The sequence below is a fragment of the Lissotriton helveticus genome, chromosome 3_1, assembly GCF_964261635.1.
Source record: "Lissotriton helveticus chromosome 3_1, aLisHel1.1, whole genome shotgun sequence".
NCBI classification, from domain to species: Eukaryota; Metazoa; Chordata; class Amphibia; order Caudata; family Salamandridae; genus Lissotriton; species Lissotriton helveticus.
This window is the reverse complement of record NC_136061.1, coordinates 2069521892-2069534940: the sequence shown is the minus strand read 5'-3', so window position 1 is coordinate 2069534940 and position 13049 is coordinate 2069521892. Positions and strand designations below refer to the sequence as shown.

The window sequence follows — 13049 nt, the reverse complement described above, 5'->3', positions numbered from 1 at the left end:
ACTTCACCTGCAGCACCTGGGCTCCTATGCTGAGAGCCCTACTCTGCCAAGTGGTGTCAAATTCAGTTTCTGGGCCCTTGGAAGTGAGTTTCTGTGCTGAAAAGAAGAAAATCAGCACATTGACTTCGAGCGTCACTTCAGGACTGGCAACACTGTGTCTCAATTGTTCTCCACTCAACACAATGACTGTGTCTTACAATGTGAGCACCGACACCGCTGCAGTGCCTCCGAAGTACCGCCACAGTTTGAGTCTTGAGTACCGCATCCTTCAAATGTGCGTGGTGCCTGACTTCGATATAGCACCTGTGGGCCTGTGGTGTAACATCGACACTGTGAAATCGAGGCGTCAGGGCTTCACCCTCGATGCTTCATTGACACTGCACCACCATCATAACAGATGCCTTGCTGCACCTGATCCATCACCTCCTTTGCGCCTTGCGCCATTCGCAGACATCAGCGGCTCAACAACGCTGCGCCGCGTCCAGGAACCAGTGCCTCACTTGCTTCAGTTATGCCTCACCTTCGTTGTGCAATGCACCATCCCAAGCGCCAACTCACCAACGACCTGCATAGCAGTAATAAACTGACACCTCAACTTCCTCAGTGATGCCTCACCTCCAGGGTGCCTTGCATTGTCTTTGATTCTCAACGTCTCCAAGGTACTGTACTTGGATCTGTGCGACTCTGTAGCCGGCCTGCGCTCCATCGCGGTCTGCTTGAACTTGTGGATTCATCCCCATCAAGCACGTTGAGACTGTCAAGCACGATGAGATAGCCCCGACCAGGGCTATTGTGTTTTAAAGTGCTATAACTACATTTAATCTTAAAAAAATATTATGGTGACATGTGTATGTTGGATTTTTGTCAATTTGGTCTTGTTTTACACACATAAATATTGGCTATTTTTCTAAAATGGTGTTGAGTACTTTTGTAATGCTTTCATTATGTTACTGTGTGTGTGTGTGCACACAAATACTTTACACATTGCGGGGCATATTTACAAGTTCTGGCGCATCTCTGCAAATACAGCAGGGATGTGCCAGAACTGATGCGTCACGCAATTCCCTCCATGCGCCACCACAGATGCGCCGCATTTACAATGCGGCGCACCATGGTGCAGGGAAGGGCAGATGCGTGACGCATCTTGTGGCGTACAGGCGGCGCATTGCTGGAGTCGCGTCGCAAGTGCGACGCAACTCCTGCAATGCACAGAGGCCACCCATACATAACGTGGTGCGTCACTCCTTATGCCTGCTTCAAGCAGGCGTAAGGATTTGACACAGCAGCGTCGTAAAACTGACGCAGTGAAATCTTGTAGATTTCACTGCGTCAGTTTTACGAGGCTTTCCTACGAGGGAACGCCCACCCTGCGACAGAACGCCCACATGAAACCTGACGCAGGTTTAATGTGGCATAGGGCTTTACAATGTGACGCATCTGCCTAGATGCTTCACGTTGTAAATAAGTCGCAACATGGCGCATTGTTTACGCCGCTCGTGCATCACAAAAGTGACGCAACAGCGGCGTAAAAGTGCCGCAAGGGGCTCATAAATCTGCCCCTGCCTCTTTAGTTAGACTAACTGCTCTCAGCCAAGCTACCAGAGGGGGGAGCACAGGTAAATTTAGGGGGAGATTTTCAAAAACGTTCCACAACGACACTGCACTGTGTTGCACAACAGGGAGGGAGCAGGAAAGCGCCATATTTTCGGAGATATGGCTAGAGTGTGGTTCTCTAATTGGACAGGGTGCAAACCACCGCCAACTAGAGACCCCATTTCTAACAACACCCCAATGCAAATTGTTCAGTGGCCTGATGTCACTTGGCAAAAGTTATGGCTTGATATTGATGTCCCCTTTAAGACTTTCCCACCAACATGCAATATGCCATGGTCCTTATAGATTACCGTTTAAAATGCCTAGAATGGATGTTTTTTTTAAAGATTAACAACATCTGCTTCCCTTGATTTCCATGTGGATGTTTTCAGCAGTGAAGGGTTCCCCGAATCCTTGGCCACTTACACTGATGTCCAATTTAATTATGCTGAGATGTCAACATTTGTCCTCATACATAATATCAAAGATGTTAGGACTGTGCTGTACAACCCTCAATGTAATGGCCAGGTAGAATGCTTTAACGAATATTTGAAGGGCCATTTTGACCTGGCAATGACTGGTAAAATTACATTTGTCTTAGCAATCAGAGAAATACTGTGGGCTTATAGAATTACTCCCAACTTAGTTACAGGAGTTTCTCCATTTCTATTAATGAAGGTATTTTCCTCGATTTTGTTCTGTATACTTTGTTTTTGGTGTGAACACTGAGGTTTGAATGTTCTAATGTTGGCAGTTTCTGCAGTTTTCGCATGCCGACCTTAGAAATCGATGTACTAATAAACAGCTCCTCTTACTTGATACTGTCTCCTGTTTTCCAAAAGCAGCCTTGCACAGTTCACATGGGATGCGTCCAGTGCTTTAAATGGAAACACAGAAGTGCTAGTATTCACTATTTCGAGTACATGTTTGACCCCAAGAAGTGCCAGTACTCTCCCATTAAATGTATTGCAGCACTGCTGAGAAGTGCAGGTACTCTCCTTTCAAATGAAAGATATGCAGGGACTCAGTACCTGACAGCACATGCACATTTAAAGCACTGTATGTGCCCCAACCTCACCCATATTAGACTTCAAGAGTGAAGAGAGTGGTGGTGCGGCCTCCTGTCAATGGATCTGGAGTCTCAGCATTGATTGTTGCTCATACATGTTGCTAGCACAATTGGCAACAGCAGGACTGGTGCTGGGTGTCTTCAAATATTTAGGGGCTTATTTACAAGCCTGTACGTCACTTTTCCCATGTTAAAAATGGCGCAAAAGTGGCGCAAGAGGCATGTAAATAAGCCCCTCAGTGTCTGTCAATCATCAACAGTTATGTGGGTGAATCCGGAGTACATTGTAAGTGGATGACGCCACATATTTGCTCGAAAGCAACAATGTATAATTTGGGGCAGTTCTGGCAGAAGACCTATTGGCAAATCCGTTCTCAGCCAACATGGTGCACTTGAAATACATCACTTTGTTCATTGATGTTGCATTATGTGCTGGTGTTATTTATTTTCAAACACCTGCCGTGTTGGCGTCCTGTCAAAAACTTACTGCACTGGTTTTATATTTTTTGTGATCGGTGTGACAAAAATATGCTCAGCCCACTAGCTGTTGCTGTGTGTACCACACAACAGCGTCAAGATGAGCATGTGCTAATTGCATTTTCGGGCCTCACTGATACGCTTTTCTCACACTTTTGACTAAGAAAGAGCAGCTCATTACGCAATAATAATTGCTCTTACAACTCTCAATTCCTCTATTCTATTCAGCCCTTGCATCCCTCCCACTCACATTTTTAATGGGCTCTCCACTCCGGCCAGGGTTGGGCTGACCTAATTAAACAGCTTCATTGAATAACGCCTTGTGATGGATAATCCCAACCCGGTGACTCTCACACTCCTTCTCCCGGCGCCGCCTGCTCCGGACTCACAGCAGAGTCGCCCCTGTCCCTCTCAGGACTCTCTCCCAGCACCTCTGCTTCACCGCCAGGCTTGAGTAGGCGCCAACTCTACTCGGGCTCTGTAGGACGTCTCCGGCCCTCACCTGCTCTCGGTTCCCTCGGTCACGGTGAGTCCTGCGCTCTTTCTACATCTTACACAATTATCAAGGACGTGCGAAGCATTTTACTGTGATTGTCTGGAAAATACATGATTTTCTTGCCGCTGTCAAAGAAGCATAGATGGGCATAGTGTCTACGAATGAGTAAGGAAGCCCCCAAAGTTGTTTTAGTTCTGGGGTTTGGGCGCAGTACACCCCTATTTTGAACAACAAAAAGCCATAACTTAATTATTGTTATTATTTTCATACCCCATACGGCGCCATTTTCAGCAAGGTTGTTCATTTACCTGACATATTCTTTTCATATTAGAGTCCTGTGATTAAGTGTGACAGATCCGTTTGGTTTTGTAAAGGAGATCTTTCTTTCAAATGAAATCCGTGGCTCTCCAGCAGCGCCCCAAAGTCTTACATTCATCTTTCTCTTTACCACCGATGTAGGGACAGCACCTGAAAGGCAGGGGACCAACAGCATGTAGCAATTAGAGACTTCTCTCTAGCAATAACATTCTGTATGTAAGGATCGACTTGAACTCTTGGTTGGTGTCATAAGAATCATGTGAAACTTGACTTAACCTGCAGATAAGACATTCCAGTGAGACTCGAACGACTGGGCAATATTCTGCAAGACTGTTCTGGCCAACTACACAATTTTACAGATACCTACATGAAAAATTAAGAAAAACAGTTCCTTGTTCAGACTTCAGAACTTGTGAATAAAACCACTAAATGTGAACTTAAAATCATCCACATAAATATTTGCCAAGATTAAAGGTTTTTTGGAACATAGTATGAAGAAAATCTATTTATTTTTGCACTTGAACTCAGAGTTTCTTGATTTTTTATACTTCACTTACAAAAATATTCGAAAGATGTTTAATCACTAGCTCAGAACTTTGTCCTGCCAATTATAAAAACTTTCATTGTTCAAAGGTAGGATCAATTTTATTTAATCACTGCAATGATAATATTTACTCAGATCGCTTTTCCCGTATGTACTGAAATGCTGTTTCCATCTTTCTCCCTAAATAGAGGGTGACATATCTTTCTTTTCTCTACAAGTATTAAATATCGGCGATATTCTGTATTTTCCGTTTTGTAAAGCAAGACTACAGCAGAAAAAACGTGCTTAAATGTCACCTTGTAAAAATGTGTGTCTCCCATACCCTTTCTGTTCCTCCAGAGCAAGGTGTGTCCATCTCCTGGGTCCACATTAGGTATGTGCTCTAGCCTGTAGAATAAAATGGACTCAGTGAAAATTGGGCGGTGATGGACTCAGTCAAAAGAAAGGCATCATGTAACCTGTGCCCTGCAGGAAGGAAGTTGAGCCCATCCCTTTAGCGTGCATTGGCACACCCTGGAGCCTGACACATAAAGTCTAGTAGCAGTCTAAAGGCATAGCTATTATTAATGCAGCAAGGACAGTGCCAGTATGGCTGTCTGCAGAAGGGGCAGGGGGATTTCCTTGCTTGTCACTGTGCCACTGTGGTAGTCTAGTTCGAACATCTGTGTATGTGCTTTCAAACTATCACTTCAGACTTCACAAGATGGTGCCCATGGAAAGTGGGCTGGTAACTTGTGCCCATGTATAATGCTCAAAGGGGGGACCCGTGATACCGGACACAAAGATTAAGAAGGAGAATTGTAATGTGAACAGGTGCCCACTGACCAGAAGCAGAGGTAAAGCAACTGACTGCAGACACCTTACAACCATTCTTCAGTCTGAGGAAAAGCAAAGCAGGGACCATTAAATCTCAGGCCTTTGTACTTTTCAAAAACAGGCAGTACTTCTAAGAACTATAAAAAAATTGTTTTTTAAGCTTCAAGCTACCTCATTTTCCTCATAAATGAGACCGGTGACAGCCGTTTTGATGTTACACAGAATCGTATACCCCCATCAAGTAAGTAGGACACCTCTGCAATTTAGCCTTTGTAGGATCCTTAGAAATAACATATTGGTAATGATCATTAAATTCTATTGGACTACTCATAAAAATGCCACCTACAATACAGAAAATATCTTAATCGCAGAAAACTAGCAGGGTAGGCTGGTCTTCAAGCTGAGCCTGCATATTTTGGAAATAATTTAGACCTGCGTATGCTGCTGCATAGTTTGCGACTGGAGATGGTATTGCTGGTAAAAACCCAACCTTCTCCAGTGGGACAGTATTCTGGGAGATTAGAGCATGAATTCCAGCCCATGGAGGAACTAGCTTTTCTTCATCCTTCAGTCTGTACTGAATAAGCAATATGATAAATTCAGTCAAATCAGCTTTGCAGGCCGCAGCATCAGGTAGAAGAAGATCCATGTCCTCAGGTACTTTGAAACTTTCTGGTAGACTGGGACTTGTTAATGGCTTGTAGTGATTTTGCACACTGGCAAGGTAGTTGGGTTATAAGTTTGCAGCTTCATTTGTCTCTACCTAAAGTGGACACAGCTTGATTTCCAGCAGCTACTTCATTGGTACAGTCTTGAAAAAGCACCATGGCAGTATCATGTGTGCTAGATGTTCCAGACAAAGAACAGCTGTCTTCAAAATCAAAATTATCAAGAGCAGCACTTGTAACTCCTTTCCTGGTTAAGTGCGTTGGAAGTGGTGTGCTGTTGGACACACAAAATTTTACAGCATGTGTTGCTAACACGTTCTGCTCCGGACTATGTCATTATAACAATGCTATTCATTGAAGAGATTAGCTCTCTACTTTTGCACTTGTCATATATTGCATGGGCAAGCATCATGTGAAGCAGAGTTTTCTTTTTGCCGTCATGTAATTCATGAAACATGATTTGAAAAAGACCATTTGCACAGCATAAGCCTGTTGGTTCATGGGATTGTTTCCACATATTCATTTATTTCTTCAAACCCATCATCAATGTTATCAGCGTCTGTTCCGAACTTTAGTTTGTAACAGTTTTGCTTTTAAACAATGTTGTAAAAATTGTAAAGGCAACATCAGGCATTCTTGTTGACTTCCCTTATTTGCAGAGCTCTGGGGCATCACAAAATGGTGCATTAAGTCCAAAATCTAAATCTTTCAGGATTTTTCTTAAAATGGTTCCTGATGATTTTACTGCAACCAGTGATCTGATTTTTGCAGCAAGAACTTCAGGAATCAAATCAGCTGAGAACACCGTAAGTGGCTCATTTTGTTTGTTAGACTGACAAAAACGAATTCTGTCAGTGTATAGTCTCACCAGAAAAATCTTAATTTCATTATTATGGATCAATACAGATTCAACAATGTTGACCATTATTTCTCTGATCATAATGAGTGTGAAGCCATAGCCAGCACTCAAGGATGGCTTTAGAACTTCAAAGAGTGCAAACGTAACTGAAGGATGGTGGGTACTTTGCTGCTGGGAGTACATTGTACATTCATTTTTTCGACTGTATGCAAACATGCAGTTCGAGCGGGCATACAAATCTGCTACACATACATTCACCTTGCTGTTTAGATCAGCTACTCAGCTGAAAACTTCATCTTGGAAGAAACTAGCTGCAGATAAAAATATGTTTGCCCTTTGAGACTTACATTCCCTATACTTAGTTATTTTGTCAATCCCTTTGGCCTTTTTTTCTGGCTAAACCATAGTCAACATAATGAAGATCCTCTGCTTTCTGATCAGTTGGTGGAAGTGGATGAGGGGTAGCCATCAATCTTCTAATTGGATGGGCATTGGGTTTGGTTGTCATTACTTTCTCAGAAGACTTGGATTCTTGTAGTGATTCACTTGTTTCTGCTATTTTTTGTCAATTTTTTTCCAGGCTTTTTCCATTGTATAAGACTTATAGCACTTATTGTTACAATGATACAATATTTGATCCTCTTTATCCATCAGTTTCATTCTTTTGTAAACTTTGTCTTACATTTTTTCTGCAGCATTTTAAACCCTCTACTGTCCAGCCGCAATTGATGTTAGCTTTTCTTTCGGACTAGTTTTGCATATCACACATTTTTCTTTGCGAAAGTGTCCTCAGATTTTGTAGTTAGCAACACTCTGTCAGGAGGTAAAGATCCTCTGCTACCACCTGCTTTGCTTATGTTTACTTATTTGAATCCTGAAACAAAAACAGTATTAAAATAAATAACCAATATGATGGCTAAACACATCATTATAAAGCCGCCATATTGGAAACTGGCGGAAGGGTTGCTTTGAGGAGTTATTTCCTGTCTCTATAAGAGGTCTTGACCCCCAAAACCTATGTTTTGACACCAAAATTATGTATATAGGTTTCATGGTTCCTGAAATATTACATCATCACTGCAATAAATCCGTCATTTTTAAAAATATAATCCAGAGAAATTTGGCCCGGATTAGCAAGGTCTACTCAAACTAAATTACTTATCTTACTGATACAACACAAATCAAAAATTAAAATCTCTGAACTACAATTTTTTTGTACGAAGGTATATCAAGGGGCCAGGACTACTTGTGCTCTGGCTTTACTATGTCAATTCAGATGGTGTGTTTGTTTTTTCTATTAAAACATTTGTTTAAAACATTGAAAGAAATTGCATCTTATGGGAATGGCGTTGCCTTCATGCTTGCCTCATTTTGGATTGAATCGACATTTTACTAACTTTTTTTTTATTTAAGTATTTTTATTTGCAGTTTCATATAGCACAAAACAGACCTTAAAAGGCGAGAGGACACTTTACATAGGCTGATGCTTAGGACTACATAGCTTCATGTTACATGATACAGAAAAAATAGGCGTATTAACATGGACTGGCTAAAACACAACACAATGTACATTAATTGGGAGCACTTAACTGTTTTCTGTAAGAATGCTGATATCAACCACATGGACAGTTTGTGAACAGCCTGGAGAATGAAAACTGATAAACATTTTCACCATATTAATAGTGGGGTACATAGCCCTTTAGGAAATTTCATCAGGAGTTGTCAGTTGTGTACAGCCACAAAGAAGTGGCATTGGAACAGCCTATTTGGATGATAACGTTCTGATTGCTGGTGCGATGGAGTTTAACACACTGGGAAATGTCCAGAGAAGGCTTCTTTTAGTGTTATTGTTTCAAAAAGCGTTTCTCAATAGGATTGTGTGTCTGCGCTTCATATAGAGTGCTGGCCACCTGAAATACCCAGTTGGCATCAGAGATAGTTTAAGATGTTCAGAATGGCGAGCTGCAGGTAAGTTTGAAATGGCTTCTTATTGGGAACCATTTGAATGTGACCAAAACAGGCGTGATATGACTGCATTCCCAGTCTTCCGAGGCCATTCCGGCAGAGCTAGAAGAGCTGCGTGTAGAGGCTCTGGAATGATCTTGTGGATTCTCAAGAGAAGGGAGTCACCATAGTCAACTGGCACTGAGTCACTTGTCTTATGTCTTCTTCTTAGATAAGGGGTTTTATGATTCAAAGTCGTCTCAGAATGCATTGTGCCATTTATCTAGGTCATTAATATGAAACTGGAGATTATAGTTTTTATCTCGAATGAAACAGGGTGATTTTTATGCTTTTCACTGTCTCTAGGTTGGTAGTTTGCACTGAAGAGTGTTGAGTCATTGCTGGACAGTGAGGAAACATTCAACAGAAACTCAATTTTGGATAGTAATTTAGTAAGACACAGTGGTCAGTCCTCTATGCTTGGATGTGTTTGCGAGTCTGAGTGAGGAATGGGATTTTCATGTAAAACTGTTGATTGACAGTGTAATATAAAAAATATTAGATAAAATATATGACAAATGAGATGAAAGGACTAATTTTGACAATAATAATTAGGATTTAATTATGTGTAACTTGTCAGAAGGTTCATCAAATTGTGTTTGTAGTTAGTACTTGTTTATAGAGAGAAAGATCTTTAGGTTGTTTGAGAAGTGACCTCTTTTTTTCTCAGCTTTACAACTAGAAGGGAAACATCCTTTACAACGAAACTTTTACAACGCACTACCATTATGACGCAACTTTTACAACGCAAACCATTACAACGCATAGCGCTGGGGGGCGCTCTAGGATAGGGAATGTATTTAATATACTATCCAACACCTTCCCTACTATCCACGGGGACTGGAGTTGGAATAGTAAATTAAATAAATCACTATCCAGCGCCTAAAAGCACTATGCGTAGTAATGGTATGCGATGTAAAAACCGCGTTGTAAAGGTAGGCGTTGTAAAAGTATGCGTTGTAACGTCATACATCCCAACTAGAAGTGTAGTGAAAGGACAGTATGGTTTTCCCTGCTTGTAAGGAGGGTAGACATAGAATAACTCCTACGTAAAGAGCTTAATTGGACTACTACTTTCTGAAAAAGACATTGGATGATGTATATGGTACAATGTATGATTATTGCTGTGCCATGTGCCATACTTGGCATGGGCAACTAGACATACAAAGAATGCCACAAAACTGCCCTTGACTCTCATTATAACTACACCAAAATGAAGTCAATCAGATAAATATACATGGAGTTATGGATTTTAGAAGCAAAATTAAATCACTGCAGATCAATACTGCTAAACTTTAACATTGCGGTCAGTGGTAAAAAGTATTAGTGACGATCGGTCACTTGCAAGTCGAGTTGAGTGGAACCCAAGGAGGATTAAGGGCAGTCAGTACTATTTTTACATGATTCGATAAGCATGGGTACAGAGCTGTCCTGGCTGTCCTTGGTGCTGAAGTGGGAGTAGGGGGGCAGCTGGTTTTAACACTTACACAGTGCTGGTGATGTAATGGGTGCAAACGTTGACCACAAAGCCACTGTTAATGTCGGATTAAGGCTTTGCAGAGTTCCCTTGAGGTGCAGCATCGAATAAAGGTGGTGGTTGCCATACTGGCAACCAACAAACATTGGCAACAGTAAGTTCAACAGAAAGTTGTTTCGACGTCCGGGGGAAAACAGTATCTGTCAAAAACCTGCTGGAGGTCAGTACTATGTATCCCCCAATGCACTGGACCAACTACTTTTGGCAATCTGCCGGAGGGCCAGCGATTCTTTGGTTCTGGTACGTCATTTTTACCTGCTGTGTGCAGAGGACTAGTGCCACTAGTCCAAGGGATTCTGGAGTTGCCTTTGGCCTTCAAAGGAGTCCCTCTGTCTGGGGAACCATTCTTTGGTCTGAATCAAGTTGCAGTCGTGCAGTTCCAGTGAGGTTGCCACAGGTGCAGAGTACCACACCTTTGCTTTGTACAGGTTCTGTTATTGCAGACACTGGTCTCTTCTTTGTCATTTTTGGCCAGTCAGATCAGAACTGAGGTTCTCGTATCAGGGGTGCCCCTTAAATCCTATATTTAGGGGCAATAGGGTGTGGGTGCAGATGGCCAGATAGCCCGATGGCCAGATAGCCCCATTGACTAATCCGTCCCTGAGATGACCACATCTGGGTTGTGCCTCTTTTTCTACCCGCTCTATTCTGCCACTTTAAATGGCAGAAACCTTCCTTAACTCTGCAGACCAGGTAGCCCGCTCTAGAGATGTGGCTAGACTTCTAGGGTTGTACACTTCTTAACTACATAATTTCCCCGCTTGCCAGGGTGCAAATGGGTCTGGGGGCAAGGGGATGGCTGTTCCTTACCTTTGAGAGGCAACCGGGGTGCATATCTGAGGCGGTGAAAGCTTTGAAGCTACCTGCTTTGATGTGCCAATTCACTAGCCATCCTCTCAGGGAGGGAGGTATCACCTTCTTCCTGTCCAGGCCATTGTGACCGTCCTGACTCCGTCAGAAACGGTCGCTCCCCACGCCCCCTGGTCTCTCCTAGGTATCGTTGTTGTTGTTTGCTCGCATTTCTTTGCTGCCTTTAATATAACTGTTGCCTGCTTCCTCATTTGTGCTTGGCTCGCATTACCTCTTGCCATTGTTTACATTGCTCGCATTGCCTTAAAGAGTGTCTGGGCCGGTTTATGTAGTAGCGCTCGCATTGCATATTTGATTTTAAATAATAGTGCCAGACTGTGCTAGTGCCACTGCCCACAGCGTAATTCAGATTTGTGCCCCAACCTGTTCCGGTTTCGCTTTAGCTGCCATTTTGTTGTTGTTGTGCCTTCGGAGCACGTCCTCTCCAGCCCGCTCCCGCCTACCAGCTGCTCCTCCCTCCCACGGACTGCTAAGGCTCACCTCGTCTTTGGAAGCGCTGTGACCGTCCTGACTCCGTCAGAAACGGTCGCTCCCCACGCCCCCTGGTCTCTCCTGGGTATCGTTGTTGTTGTTTGCTCGCATTTCTTTGCTGCCTTTAATATAACTGTTGCCTGCTTCCTCATTTGTGCTTGGCTCGAATTACCTCTTGCCATTGTTTACATTGCTCGCATTGCCTTAAAGAGTGTCTGGGCCGGTTTATGTAGTAGCGCTCGCATTGCATATTTGATTTTAAATAATAGTGCCTGACTGTGCTAGTGCCACTGCCCACAGCGTAATTCAGATTTGTGCCTCAACCTGATCCGGTTTCGCTTTAGCTGCCATTTTGTTGTTGTTGTGCCTCGGAGCCCGTCCTCTCCACCCCGCTCCCGCCTCCCAGCTGCTCCTCCCTCGCTCCGCCCCCCTCCACTCTCCACTTATGTCAGATGCTTCTGCGCACAGCGTTCACGCGCAGCAGTCGCACCCCATGCGCGCCGACGGGCGCCCATCTACGCCTGGACCGCGCCAAGCACCAGACCCCCTGGCCCCCGCAAGATCCACTCCTCCCGCATAACGTACGATGCCGCATCCCTTTTAGCACTCAACCCCGGCCAACTTCCTGATTGCCACCAGGCCGCCCCCGGACACACCCATGGACCCTTCACCTGCCACTCCTGCAAGTTCGACTGCATCAAGACCCACACCAAATCCACAAACTCCAAACAGAGCTCCGACAATAACCACCTGAAGTGCATCCTGCTCAACACCCGCTCGGTCCACAGACACGCTATTAAACTTTGGAACCTGCTCGACACCACATCGCCGGACGTCGCCTTCCTCACGGAAACCTGGCTGAACGCCTCCTCCGCGCCCGACATCGCCATAGCCATCCCAGACGGCTACAAGATCATCCGAAAGGACCGCATCAACCAAACAGGAGGAGGCATCGCCATCGTCCACAAGAACACCATCCGCATCACGACCTGTTCCGACGATAACCTCGCAGCCGCCGAACACCTTCACTTCCAGATCCACACCGACCCCAAGACCACGCTCAGAGGCACCCTCATCTACAGGCCACCAGGATGCCGCACACAATTTAGCGAAGACATCACTGACTTCATTAGTCCACACGCCCTCCCCTCCGAGGACTACATTCTACTGGGAGACCTCAACTTCCACCTGGAAAAGAACAACGACAGCAACACCACCACCCTTCTGGACAACCTCGCCAATCTCGGACTCAAACAACTTGTTAACACCCCCACCCACTATGCCGGACACACGCTCGACCCAATCTTCACCTCCAGCAAGCACATCT

General features: G+C 44.1%; 1 protein-coding gene across 1 annotated transcript in view; it reads left to right on the top strand.

Annotated features, from left to right (window-relative positions):
* The first annotated feature begins 3477 nt into the window (after positions 1-3477).
* Positions 3478-13049, top strand: part of RLBP1 (retinaldehyde binding protein 1) — a 229136-nt gene continuing 219564 nt past the window's right edge. The window contains exon 1 of the mRNA XM_078684097.1: positions 3478-3665. The gene's annotated coding sequence lies outside the window, so the exon portion shown is untranslated. The remainder of the gene's footprint in view (positions 3666-13049) is intronic.